This window comes from Cottoperca gobio, chromosome 14 (genome assembly GCF_900634415.1).
Source record: "Cottoperca gobio chromosome 14, fCotGob3.1, whole genome shotgun sequence".
NCBI lineage: Eukaryota > Metazoa > Chordata > Actinopteri > Perciformes > Bovichtidae > Cottoperca > Cottoperca gobio.
Genome location: NC_041368.1, coordinates 19,685,478 through 19,698,591, shown reverse-complemented (window position 1 = coordinate 19,698,591; position 13,114 = coordinate 19,685,478). Strand labels below are relative to the sequence as shown.

General features: G+C 40.8%; 1 protein-coding gene across 1 annotated transcript in view; it reads right to left on the bottom strand.

Annotated features, from left to right (window-relative positions):
- fstl4 (follistatin-like 4) overlaps window positions 1–13,114 on the bottom strand; it is a 184,693-nt gene that overhangs the window by 26,854 nt on the left and 144,725 nt on the right. The gene's annotated exons all lie outside the window — the stretch shown is intronic.

The following is a 13,114-nucleotide window of genomic DNA, read 5'->3' as shown; positions in this document are numbered from 1 at the left end:
GGGAGAGAAGGATATCCTGTATGAAAAAAGACCACGTGTCCGAGGACATACAGCTAGCCAAATATCATTCTTCTCATTAAGGGAAATTTATGTTCATTGAAATGGCCATCCAATTCAATTCACCTTTACAGCAAATTAAGAATTATTCTTCACTGGCTCTCCCCTTGGCGCCATAAATAGTGGCTGTCGCCTAGCTGTATGGCCAGGCACCATGTCTACAGTTAAAGTTAAAGTCTGGGAACTTTGTCATCTACTGGGCTATGCAATATTTACAGTATGTGCCACATACTTTTTGTTTTTTCATCTTCTCTGTACGCACTATGCAAATGATGTCAAAATATGCTTAACTACTTCTGTTTTCATTTAGTAGAAACAACTGGGTATGAAGTTGCATAAATATGATGACAGTGAGATGTTGTGTGGATGTGGAGTTCAGGCACGCCGGCACTGACATGATATATGTCAGTGTGTGACCCTGGGTCGATATTGGCAGGGGACAGAATACACTTGGCTCAATAAATAAGGAGAAACAGAAGCCTGATGGAAATCTAAATGGAGCCTCCAAGCAAATCTCACACGGGGCATTTACTGGACTGATACCCTTAACTGCCCTTGATGCATGACCTTCCAGTGCCGAGATACACAAGGATAATGTAAGGATGTAATTAGAGCATTATCAAAAGAGAGGGAGAGAGAGAGAGAGAGAGAGAGAGAGAGAGAGAGAGAGAGAGAGAGAGAGAGAGATAGAGAGAGAGAGAGAGAGGGAGAGAGAGAGAGAGAGATAGAGAGAGAGAGGGAGAGAGAGATAGAGAGAGAGAGAGAGAGAGAGAGAGAGAGAGAGAGGGAGAGAGAGGAGAGAGAGAGAGAGAGAGGAGAGAGAGGAGCAGGGGAATTAAAAATGGTCATGATGATTGGATATGAACATTCATAGATAATAAAAAAGCTAAAACATTCACAAAGAAAAAGCACGAGATCAAACAAAGAGGAACGCAGACTAATTCACTTCTTCAAGTTTGTGAGCAAAAACCTGAACACAAGAAAATCCTAAACTTACATATTAATATTTAATATATATATATTTATATGATATAATGTGTATTCATATCAAATCAATAATGTTCTACTTAATGATGGCATCACTTTACTTATGTGGTTTCAGATGTTATAAAGAAATAGAGCTTAATGATGCACATTTACTTAAACCACAAACCATGTGAACCAGTCATCTTGTTGCCGTCAGATTTAAAACCTGTCCTTCTATAACAGGTGTTGTTTATTTCTTTCAGCTTCCATAATTAGCAAAGCAGTGCCAAACATGGCAGCTGTCCAACAGGAAGCTGTTCTTAGATCACAAATGAAGATGCAGAGTATGAGAATAAACTACACTGACTCCATTAATATAGGTTTGATAGAGTTTACATGAATCCACCACCTGCGTGTTTGTGCTGAGAAAAGCTTTTAGTTTCCCGACTTGTGCTTCCCCTCTCACCTATAATGGCACACACATCGTTATGAGCAAACAGATCTAAACATAAACGTTGGGCTCTAAGACCTGCAGTCGGTGATCGAACGATAGTGATTATACCAGAATGACAACAAAGTTTCATCAACCAGCCACGTGGAACAATATTTCACTGTCAAAACGAATTTCAAGTAGATGGCTAGTAGACTTTGAAATGTTTGTGGTGAACTTCCTATCCGGATGCGGAGTTTGACAAACGCTGTTGTAAAAGACTGCCGGCTATTAGCTGTCTGTTTCGCATAGCTCTCCAGGTGATAGATGCATCCGGGATGACAGCTCGTTCTGCCACAGATATTTCAGAATGCCTTGGGTACAGTACACTGCCAGGTTCAACAAAGTTATAATTCAGCAGAGCAGTAATTTGGGTGGCAGAACAGGCTTTGAGTGCCATGTGGACAGATGAGGGATGAAGCACATTGATCCGACATGGCTTGGAGGAGGTGGTTCCAGGGTGGTGCTGTGCATTTCAACTAGAACACAGCTGACATTCAATTGAAGTGCATTGGTTGTAAGACGTGTGTGGTTTGTTATGTCTTTCTGCAGCAGCTGACATTTTCAGATGGACATCTAGTACGAATGAATATAGATTATTTAAAAAAGGTATAACACGTCAAATAACTGCTACTAAAAAAGAAAAAAATAGCTCATTACAACTTCAGTGTAACGTTGTGTTTTTGAGGTGTGACTGGAGTTTAAGGTTGAGATAGCACAGTATCTATCTGGTGGAGAGATACTCTTCAGCTCACAGCTCCTAATGCAGGGATGTAACACAGCTGTCTACACACCAAATTAAAGAGAAAAGCTGTGTTTAAATATTTCCAGGAACAGCCTGCCAAACCTTTCATATGAGGTCAGTGTAAACGTTCAAACTTTCTACTGATAGTCCTCACTTTTAATGTCTTTCAGAAAGGCCACACACACACACAAAAATAAAAAACTTCTACCTTCCTCTTCGTGAAAGATGGAGCAGCAGAGAAATTAATCCTGACACCTTGAAATTAATCCTGATGCCGTCCAAACTCGACCCATTGAGGCTCCAGTTATGAGACCGAGAAAAAAGAGAAACATTTTCTGCCTTTTTTTACGTGATGAAAAACATGTTTTGTTGACGTGTTGATTGCTGTTCATGTCACTTTTCTAGGTCTAAGTCATTAAGGGACATTTTAAATGTTAAGATAAGCCTGCTGTTCCATTAAAAACGGCCATCTGGTAATCGCAGGTTGATATCCTAATAAGTGTTAAAGCTAACAGTCTCCTTTAATAAGCGGAAGATGATGATAGTCACACCTTTTCAACATTCCCTTTAAAAAAGAGGCAACATTGATCCTTATCCACAACATCAGTATCCCATATTATAAGCTAGCTGGCTCTCTAACGTACCATGAGCCAGTAAGATGCCTGGTTTGGTACCAACAATGCAATATTTTTAGATACGTACTTTGAGTTTAATGCTTACTTTTTATCCTATGTTGTGGAATCACCAGCTGTTCTGGAAACAGAACAGTTAAATTCAAGGCTTACATTCTTAAAAAGCACAGGGGGGCAGCCAGATAACTTTAGGTGTTTACCAGTTGTTCATTTAGGTTGTGAGCGTATAATGTCAGATCAGCTCTCTCGTGCTTTTTTTTTTTTTACATTATACATTTAGATGTATGTCTGAGACGACTTTATAAGTAACAGCAAGTACGTTTTTGTGATTAGCGCGTTTGGTCATTTTAACTCAGGCCATGTGTTAGTTTTATTGTGACATGTCTGGCTTTTGTCCAGCATATCTGTTAGTGCGGGAGAATTCTCTTTAGCAGGAGACAGAAATGTAATCAAAGAGCCTAACTTTTCAAACGCACCAGTGCTGAATCTCCTCTTAACACAAACAAGCCACAAAATAATGACACAAATCTATCATATCATATCATTCAATGCCAGCTTTTGATAGTAGCTCATCCACACAGATTACTTCCACTTTATGTAAGAGCAGCTACATATATATCTGTTAAATATACTTTCATGTTCTGTGCCATTCTCAGATGGCCCTGACAAATTACATGACAACAGGCAACTCCTGCTCTGCCCTGACTGGCTGAGGAAGGTTGTCATGACATTATCTAGTTAATGATTCCTACAGTTTCCCCTCTTTCCTAAAATAGCTCCACCGTGTAAGTTAGTAATTGACTTTCAGGGGAATTCAGGAGCTCCACTGATCGATCAGCCCTGCTAACTGAGCTATGGACGGGATGACAGGGCCACCACGGAGGTTTCTGTATCCAGCTGTGAAGGGATATACAGTAGAGTGCGAGTAAAGAGAGGACGAGAGAGGGAGAAAGAGATAGAGAGGGCCGAATGTGGGGAGAACGATGTAAAGACAGAGAGACAAGAAGAGGACTTTTAACGGCAGGAAATAAATAAATGAATGGATAAAACATGTGCGGTGGAAAGAAAAGACAGGAAAAGATCAAATGCGAGAGAAAAACAATGCGAGACGATGAGCAAATGAGAAAAAGAAAGACATGCTAAAAGATGGACGAATGCAACACAGGGGCATAAGAGAAGCGGTAAAAATGTGTGTGCGTGTGAAGACAGGAAGAGAGACACATTTGATGCAGAGCACGTAGAAGATCTCCCAGGGAATAACTAATGTGGCGAGCTCAAGACTGCAGCCGAGAGAGTTGTTCCTTTACACTTTCATGAGACCAACCCCTCGTGAGCTGGAGTAAGACATCAAGTCACAAAGCAGAGGAGCAGAACACAGTGACTTTTTTAGAGGGTAGGACAGATAACATCCTGACTGCAGACTGGAGGAGGGGAAACAGAGAGGCAGTGATGGGCACAGACTGCGGAGGAGATAGAGAGACAAAGACGGATGGAAAGAGGGCTAAAGTTGAAGGAGTGGGATGTGACGAGTCATGTGACCGGGGCCAGGTGGCAGGAAAACAAGCTGGCAGGCTTCATCATCAGACAAACCATCAATCATCTAGATTGCTGTATTGGGGAATGTATTACATAAGAAAACTGAATATCATTGGACTCTTTGATTGAACCTCCCTGTATAGGGACATTGCAAAATGTTACATAATATGATACATAGTAATTGTAATGTATGTAATTTAAAGGCACAGTGAGCAGGATTTTTACTATGTATACAGAATTATGGGATGTTGAGGTTCGTTGTCTCTGCGGTGAGAGCTGGAGCAGTAATATTTACGTGTTTCTGTCCAGAAATGGAAACAGAAGAAGTCAGAGTGACAGGTTGAGAGAGAGACTGACAACATTTAAGTCATAATAGATTACATTCTTCTTTTTTTTTCTTAATCAAGCAGTTCAACCTGCACATTTTAAATTGTGACACCCAAGAGAAGCGGCAATTCACAGGGTTAAAGCAAATCATTAGTTCACCACAACTATGTTGAAAGAAAGTCAGTAAAACTTTATTACAGCCCTGATGTGACACATAAAAAAGAGCTTTACAAAGGCTGTTTCCCAAAGCTACGTTTTAATTATTGAGCGAAGAAACTGGCCAGACTTGTTGTTTCTGTATGAATAACATTTTCATATTTTAATTCTCAAACTTAATTCATAAATCACACACCAAGAGTTTGATAAAAAGCAAGCTGGTCAGCCACTCTGCGTGTAACTAAATATATTATTGCTCTCCTTAGATCAGTTTCTGCCTGAAGATGCGTGTGATAAATCTCGAGCGAGCAACATTACTTAATATGGCAAATGCGCCTGTAGCAAGAGACCCTAGCTTTAGACATGTCTTCATAAACCAGTCCCAGAGGGCAAAACAACACTTTGCATGTCAGGAAACATCCTGTCCTCAGCCCTCCTCAGGTAAGCCTGTCTCTGTCCACTGATTTATGTGCTGTGCTCTCCGGTGACACCGCCATTACTGTGATGGCATCGTCGCACTGAAGTCAGTGAGACTGACAGTGAACTGCTCGTTTGGATTGGTCACGATCGGCGGTTACCACCTCTGACAGATGATGGTGGAAGTTATTTAGTCTGAAATTGGTTATGTTATATATTACCAGCTTTGGGAAAAGAAAAATACAATTGCTAACATTACCACTTTTGACCACACAATGGATATGAGCTTTAAGACATTTGGTAGAATGGGATTGAACATGATATAGAGTATGGTTTCAGACAGAACATGAGGATTTAATGGAGCCGAGGCTTGCACATTTTGCATCCCCTTTTTTGTGTTTCAAATGTTGAAGTTAGCCCAAAACAAAAAGATGTTTCAACATGCAACCTGCTTCTACAGGAACGCCAGCACATATTGGATCACGCTGTGATAAAGAAAAACGCGCACAGGTGACAATGATTGCTTATTTACTTACACCTTCTTGCTTGGATTAGTCTGTAGGTTCAGCAGAACTCTAGATGTGTGTTTGAGCACAACTGACGCCTCTGGCTACAACTGAGAGGAGACACACACTAGAACATGTACACACCGACACACACAGAAAAAGCCACACACATACATCCCACATTACAAAACCAGAGTGCTCTCTCTCTCTCTCTCTGAATATAAGCCTTAGTGGGGGTTTGTGTGTCACTCACTCGACAAGTACATCCTCCTCCCTTCAGTGTGTCATGTATGCAAATATATGCACGGCACACTCGATTATTCATATTTAACCCTCATGCAAAAAAATATAGTTGTTCAGTCTCATTTGATAAATGAAGATTCAGGCATTAATCATTAAGCTCATCACTGAGTGGAAAGCAGCTGCTACAGGAAGTGGACTTGATTTCCCAGCCTTTATATTTCCTACATGTTTCTACAAAGCTGCCAAACTACAGTACTTAGCAGGGGAGACTTGTGCGATTCAGAGTAACTCATGACGTTTTTGCACTTAGGTTCGCCCTCAACTAAAGGCACATTTTAACAGACAACAAAATGGATTTTCTCATTGTTGCTATGCAACTACTCCAAAGGCATGACAACAGGCAATCTTAGACCACCAGGCAATGCAGCACAATAGTACTGTGTGTCAGGTTGTGGTTAAACACAGGTTACACACCACAGAGTGCACTTCCAATCACAGGGACACATGCTGGCATCTGTCATCATCTTTCACTGGATCGTCACATCAGGAAAAATGCTTGGAAGCCATTAGGGCTGGCCCACACTTTTGATACATGTTACAGTTTTGATCTTATAGTACGTGGAGAGCAACGATTTGGACAAAACAAAAAACCACACACAAGTAATGGCGACGGCGTGGACTGTTGAGTGAGAACATATCAAAAGTACAACTTTATGCTTTGTGTTTTCAATGGTGTGGCTTAAGTCCTAATGCTTCATAGTGTGATGCATGGGGACGCCTACAAAGGTAGGTCGCATTTATGCATCAACTTCAGCTTATATAAGTGAGAAAGATGCAGGTGTACAAATGCATATATAAAGTACATCTACTTACTAAAAGAATACTTTTAAACTCGAGTTTCAAAACGTTTTACAATGTGCCACTAATTTACACACACACACACACACACACACACACACACACACACACACACACACACACACACACACACACACACACACAAATCGCAGTGGCGATGGAGATAGGGTATAGGTACAGTGTATCCTGCTCAAAGACACTTTGACATGTGGACAGAACCGACCCTGTGTTTAATGGATGACCTGCTCTACCTCCTGAGGCGAGAGAGAGAGAGAGAGAGGAGAGAGAGAGAGAGAGAGAGAGAGAGAGAGAGAGAAGATAAAGAGAGAGAGTGAGAGAGAGAGAGAGAGATAAAGAATAGAGATAGATAGAGAAGATAAAGACGACAGAGAAGTGATAGAGAACAAGATAGAGAGAGAGAGTGTGAGATAGAGATACAAAGAGAGAGAGAAGAGAGAGAGAACAAGAGGAGAGAGTGAGAGACAAAGAGAGAGACAGAGCAAGAGATAAAGAGCGAGAGATAAAGAGAGAGAGAGAGAGAGAGAGAGAGAGAGAGAGAGAGCGAGATAAAGAGAACGAGAGAGAGACAGAGACAGAGCGAGAGATAAAGAGAGTGAGAGAGAGAGAGAGACAGAGCGAGAGATAAAGAGAGAGAGAGAGTGAGTGAGAGTGAGAGACAAAGAGAGAGAGAGAGAGAGACAGAGCGAGAGATAGGGAGAGAGAGAGTGAGAGAGAGAGCGAGAGAGAGAGTGAGAGAGTGTGTTTGACGTTTCAAACACTGGGTATTAAGAATGTATGTAATTTAATATTACAACCTCTATACAGTGTATTGCTTTACAGAAGTATCCCAGATGTTTGGGAACATTGTATTGAAACTGTATAGATGAGATAAGCAGAGAGTCATGTCACTTTTCTGGCTCATCCAGTGAATTAATTACCTGTAAAGGTAGTACATCACTTTGAGCAAAAACCCTCACAAACCAATATTAGCATTGAGCCTGCTCACTGATTTGCATCACTGCCCAAATTGGTTTAATAAAACCACAGATATTAAAAGGACAGCTACCTCAATACAAACAGTACAGATAAAGCTCTGCGTGTGTGCTCAAGCAGAGACTAACTCAATTTAAAGATGCTTAGTTTACGTAATACAACTGATTTATACTGAGAACGTGATCTCTAATACTGAACAGTAGTACTGCACGACTGCTAATGTCGTGTGGCGGGTTTGTACAGTACATGTAGGGAGACAGGACTCCCACTGAGAGCCCACAGTGTGTACAAATGAACTCGGTGTGTCACTCACTGTGCATTCAGTACGAGGACTGCTCTCTACATCATCCATGTTTCAAAACACACTGACACGCTGAATTAATGTCATGTTGTATATCATAGTGGACATGCACTCACATGTTCTTATTCAATCAATAACTCTGCACTCTTGGGCAGTTAATTCTATACATATCACATCACATATTGTACATACATACCCGTTTACTGTCTCTCATAAACACTCATGTCTTATCCGTTATGTACGCGTATGCACTTATTATCTCACTCACACACACACACACACACAGACGCATGGAATAACTTAAGCCCTCTCTCAGAGAGTGCCGGGGTGGTGATTATTCATGGGAGGGAGATGGGGATGAGCAATCAGCGGCCAGCTCATTAATCACACTGGATGCAGACCCTTAATCTCCTCCACAGGTACAGTCTGCCTCTTTCTCTCCTCCACCCACCGTATCATCTTCTCTCTGATGCTTTGTTTGCATTCTTGGCTATTTCTCCGTCTTTGTCCTTCTCAGAGTCTCTCTCTTTTTTTTTTTGTATCTCTGTGACTCTCTGACTGACTGTCAGTCTTCATTCCCACTATTTGCTTTTTTACCCTGGTCTTAATCTGCCTCTCTCTCTCTCTCTCTCTCTCTCTCTCTCTATCTCTCTCTCTCTCTCTCTCTCTCTCTCTCTCTCTCTCTCTCTCTCTCTCTCTCTCTCTCTCTCTCTCTCTCTCTCTCTCTCTCTCTCTCTCTCTCTCTCTCCACTGTTGTTTTACTGAAAGTGCTTCCTTGCTTGGCTGTCTCTCAACTTGCTAGCAAAGCCACGATGGTGCTTCTTCTCCAGTAGGGCCCCTTAACTAGGCAGCGAACAGCCCTCGTTAGGATCACAAAGACAAGCCAGAGAGGGAGCGAGTTGAGGAAGTGCATCGGAGGAGTGTGTGCAGGAAGCCGTCTTCTAAAACAACGTGTTCCATGCTGTATTAATAAGCGAGGAGCAGCAATTTGGCAGGAGATCTGGCTCCCTGACTCGGCTTCTGCGGCTGCATACGCATTTAAACAATAAGGTTGAGAATACTTCACTTCACAGCAGCTGCATCGTTATTTGTGAAACAATCTGCCCCTGAATTAAAATAAAATAAGAAGCTAGTTTATGGTGAGTGGATGATAATGTGGTACCTCTTTGCTTTATGAAAAACAACTTCGAGCATTTCCCAGAACAGAACGACAGTGAGACACGATGGACAGATAAATTGCACTCCTGTCTTTTTGGAAAATCGCAGGTTTAAAAAGCCAACAAAAATGTAAATGCCATCGGCAGACTATAATAACATACTTCTCCAGCATACAGAAATAACCCTGCTGTTGTCAACAATATGTATCAATCAGGATATCTACCAGTCATCCTAGAACTGCAGGCTTCCCAGGCCATTTAAAGGGAACAATTGTCTCCCCCTGCATAACTTAAAGACCAATTTTGCAGGAACAGGCTGCTGACATTAGAGCTCATTTCTGAGGTGGGTGTTGCTGCTAAGTACCTGAGCTTATTGCAAGGTGGCAGTGGATTTACAGAGGGCGAGGCTCAATAATAAGCATCAGTTTGGTAACGACAAAGCAGAACACTCTTTACTGTGTCATCCAATCCCTAAGGGCAGGAGTAACCTGTGTGGAAAAGGAACACATTTAATTTCCTGGAGGGTTCACAGGCATGTTTACCAAAGTGGTAGACCTCTAAAATCTGCAGATACTAACTTTTACTATACATTGAGTGTTATTTTGTCGCTCACAGCCAGGTTTGTCATTTGAAAACAGAATCATTAACCTTTTCTGCAAAGTCGCGTTAATGCCAAGCCTAAAGTTACAAATAATTTCTTCTAAGCGTGTCACACTGCAAGTCATCTCTTTACAGCGTTTTCAATATTTCTTGCTTTATGACTCCTGAAGGTCAAAGATACTGCGACCCTCTGGCATTATCAAATTGCATTTAAAGAGATGAAAGAAAGCTTGTAGTCCATCATGTTTTATATAATAGAGCTTCAGGACCAATACGAGAAAAAGCCTTTGCAGAGCACTTTCAAAATTCCTTAAAGTTGAAATTGTATTTGCTGTAAAATATCTAAAGCATGTTTAACAAAATGTTTTGTTTTGACTTTCATTTTAAATTGTATAAGCATTTTTTTTCATCTGTCGATGAGCTAATTAGCAACTTTGTTTGGTGTTAAAGCTTGTCCATGCTCCAAACTAATAAGTATAATTAAAGGTGTATGGTATTAAACATTCTAAATAAAGTTAAAAACAAGATTTGCTTGCAGGCACAATCGGCGGATCGTATAACCTCCATGTGGCGATCCATTTGAATGTATTCAGTCTGAAAAAAGATTTAAAATTTAAAAAAAAAGAATAGATATGATAGAAAAAAATCCAGTTCGAGACTCAGCTTGGATAAAATGTGATCTTCACACCCTTTGGTTTGATAAAACATTTTAAGTCTCAAAGGCCAAAAAAAGTCATCCTGCACCGAGAGGCTTAATGGAAACAAGCTGACGGTCTGGAGCTAATCTCGCACACTTCATTTGGCCGGATGACCCAATTCATTAAAGCGATACTCTCATCTGATAGCAGCATAAGATCTCTGACAATCTGGATAATCTTTCATCTTTAAGGAAACAAAAAGGAGCCCCCCATACTCCGCCTCTATCTACTGTAAACTACCAAAGCATTTTCTGACGGGGTTGTCTAAGTGGTCTTTCAGCTTAGGAAGGAGGAGGGTAAGAGAGATTAGTGGTCTGCAGCAGAACTCTGCACTGCAGGAGCCACAGCTTGACCTGACCTGAGGGCCCGGCTCGATAGAGACAGAATGCTCAATGAGACTGAGAGCTGTATGTGCGTGAAGGACTGGATGCAGGAATGTATGTGTAAAGATAAAAGCATCTCAGTTTATGTGCAGGAAAAATCTATGAAAATGTTCTGCTGCAGACACACGCACGCTTTAAACAACAATAGTGTGAATAGAGCTGCAGGACAGAGGAATAGAAAGACCAATCATTTTCTTTCATGAACCTCTCATGAGAGTTCATTTCCCATGAACACCACTCCAAGGTTAAAGAGGTCAATGGAGTATCTGCTTCAGAGTGGTGAAATGGTGAAAGCAAAATGATAATACTGTATTTAGAATTTGTTTTTGATTCAGTGCAATTTAGAGAGGTTATCTTTTTTGTTTCTTCAGAGAGAAAGAGAGTTCAATGTTTGACAAGGCTAAATGTGAGATAAAAGCCCAAGCTAATGAGACTACATCTGCAGAGACAAAGGAAGCGGTCAAAGATCGTTTCTATTGTATTAACTCTCAAAGAAAGTGCCGGAACGAAGTTCTATGTTTGCGTTGACTGAGTGCTGTTTTACAGTGTGACACATTAAAAACACTTATCTAGCCTCACAGTCCTGTGCATGCTACTAAAGTTCAGAAACTAGGTTGTCCATGTGAAGCTCACACCTGTTCCAACAATCCACGTTCCACATAAGATTCCAGAGGACAAAGTCGTACGAATGATGTTCATCTGTCCTGCTTTGGTACTGCAGGAAGGTCACCGTTTCATAAAGTGATGAATATCACCATTTGTGCCATCAGTTAAATACATTTCAAGAATAGGAAGATATAATAATTCTAAGTGGGTTAACACTTGGAAATTGCAGCTGAATTGCTTAACAACACCTCAGGGTTACAGCATGTATCACTTCAAATCACTAAAACACACGGCAGCTCCAGCACCGTGTACACTGTAGGACAAGTTCCCAGACATCGGGGGGGGGGCAAGTATCGGAGTCACTTATAATCCAAGCTAAAGATCTCTGATGTCGCCACCTTTGCAACCAAGTAGTGTTGGGCTATATCTGGGGTGTCAAACTCATGTTAGTTCAGGGGCCACATGCAGCACAATTTGATCTCAAGTGGGCCGGAGCAGTAACATCAGAGCATAATAACCTTTAAATAACCACAACTCCAAATGTTTCCCTTCGTTTTAGTGCCAAAAAGTACATTCTGAAACTGTTCTAATTTTATCTTTTTACAAAACATTATGAACAACCTGAAATTTCTTAAGAAAAAAAAGGTGCAATTTCAACATCAGTTTATCATTTACACAAGTGTGTTACAACTTACAGATCACAGTGTATCTACAAAGGCACAAAGCATTTTGTCACAGGTATCTGGAACAGTATTTTACTTTATGATCAAAACAACTACTTTTTACACAAGTCATCCCATCGGGCCGGATTGGACTCTCTGGCGGGCCGGTTTTGGCCCCCGGGCCGCATGTTTGACACCCCTGGGCTATATGATGACTAAGCTATCACTTGGGTGTAATAAGCTATTATAGGTAATGTTACAATATTGGATTTTTCAATAGCAAAATATATCTGTTACACCCTCCCTGCCTTATAAAACACCCACGTCATCTTGTGATATCCAAGCCCAAACCAAGACAAGTCTGCTCTAGTGATATAGAAGAAATGTAAAAGTGATGTGCTCTTTAAAACAGTTATTATGAGCGTGAGTAAAGGAGGTACTACATAAATATATAAAACAAACATTTAACCATGAACCCGACAGTTAAATACTGAAGACCTTAAAGATCCTAATAAATACTTTCCTTTAAGAGAATGTCCTTCAGAGTGTCACTGAAATAAAAACATCTACTTGGCTCTGATGTTGGGATTATTTATTATCTAATGAAAAGCCCTTGACTTTGTAGAGTTATGACTCAAAATATGTAGATTAATAGAGTTGAGTGACAGTTCCTGCACATTTCTGTGAGGCTCATTTACTTTAGTCTTACACGCAAGATAATTGGAAAAAGCCTTTTATTTTTTAAATAACAACTGACTCATGTTAAAACCTGAATATATGC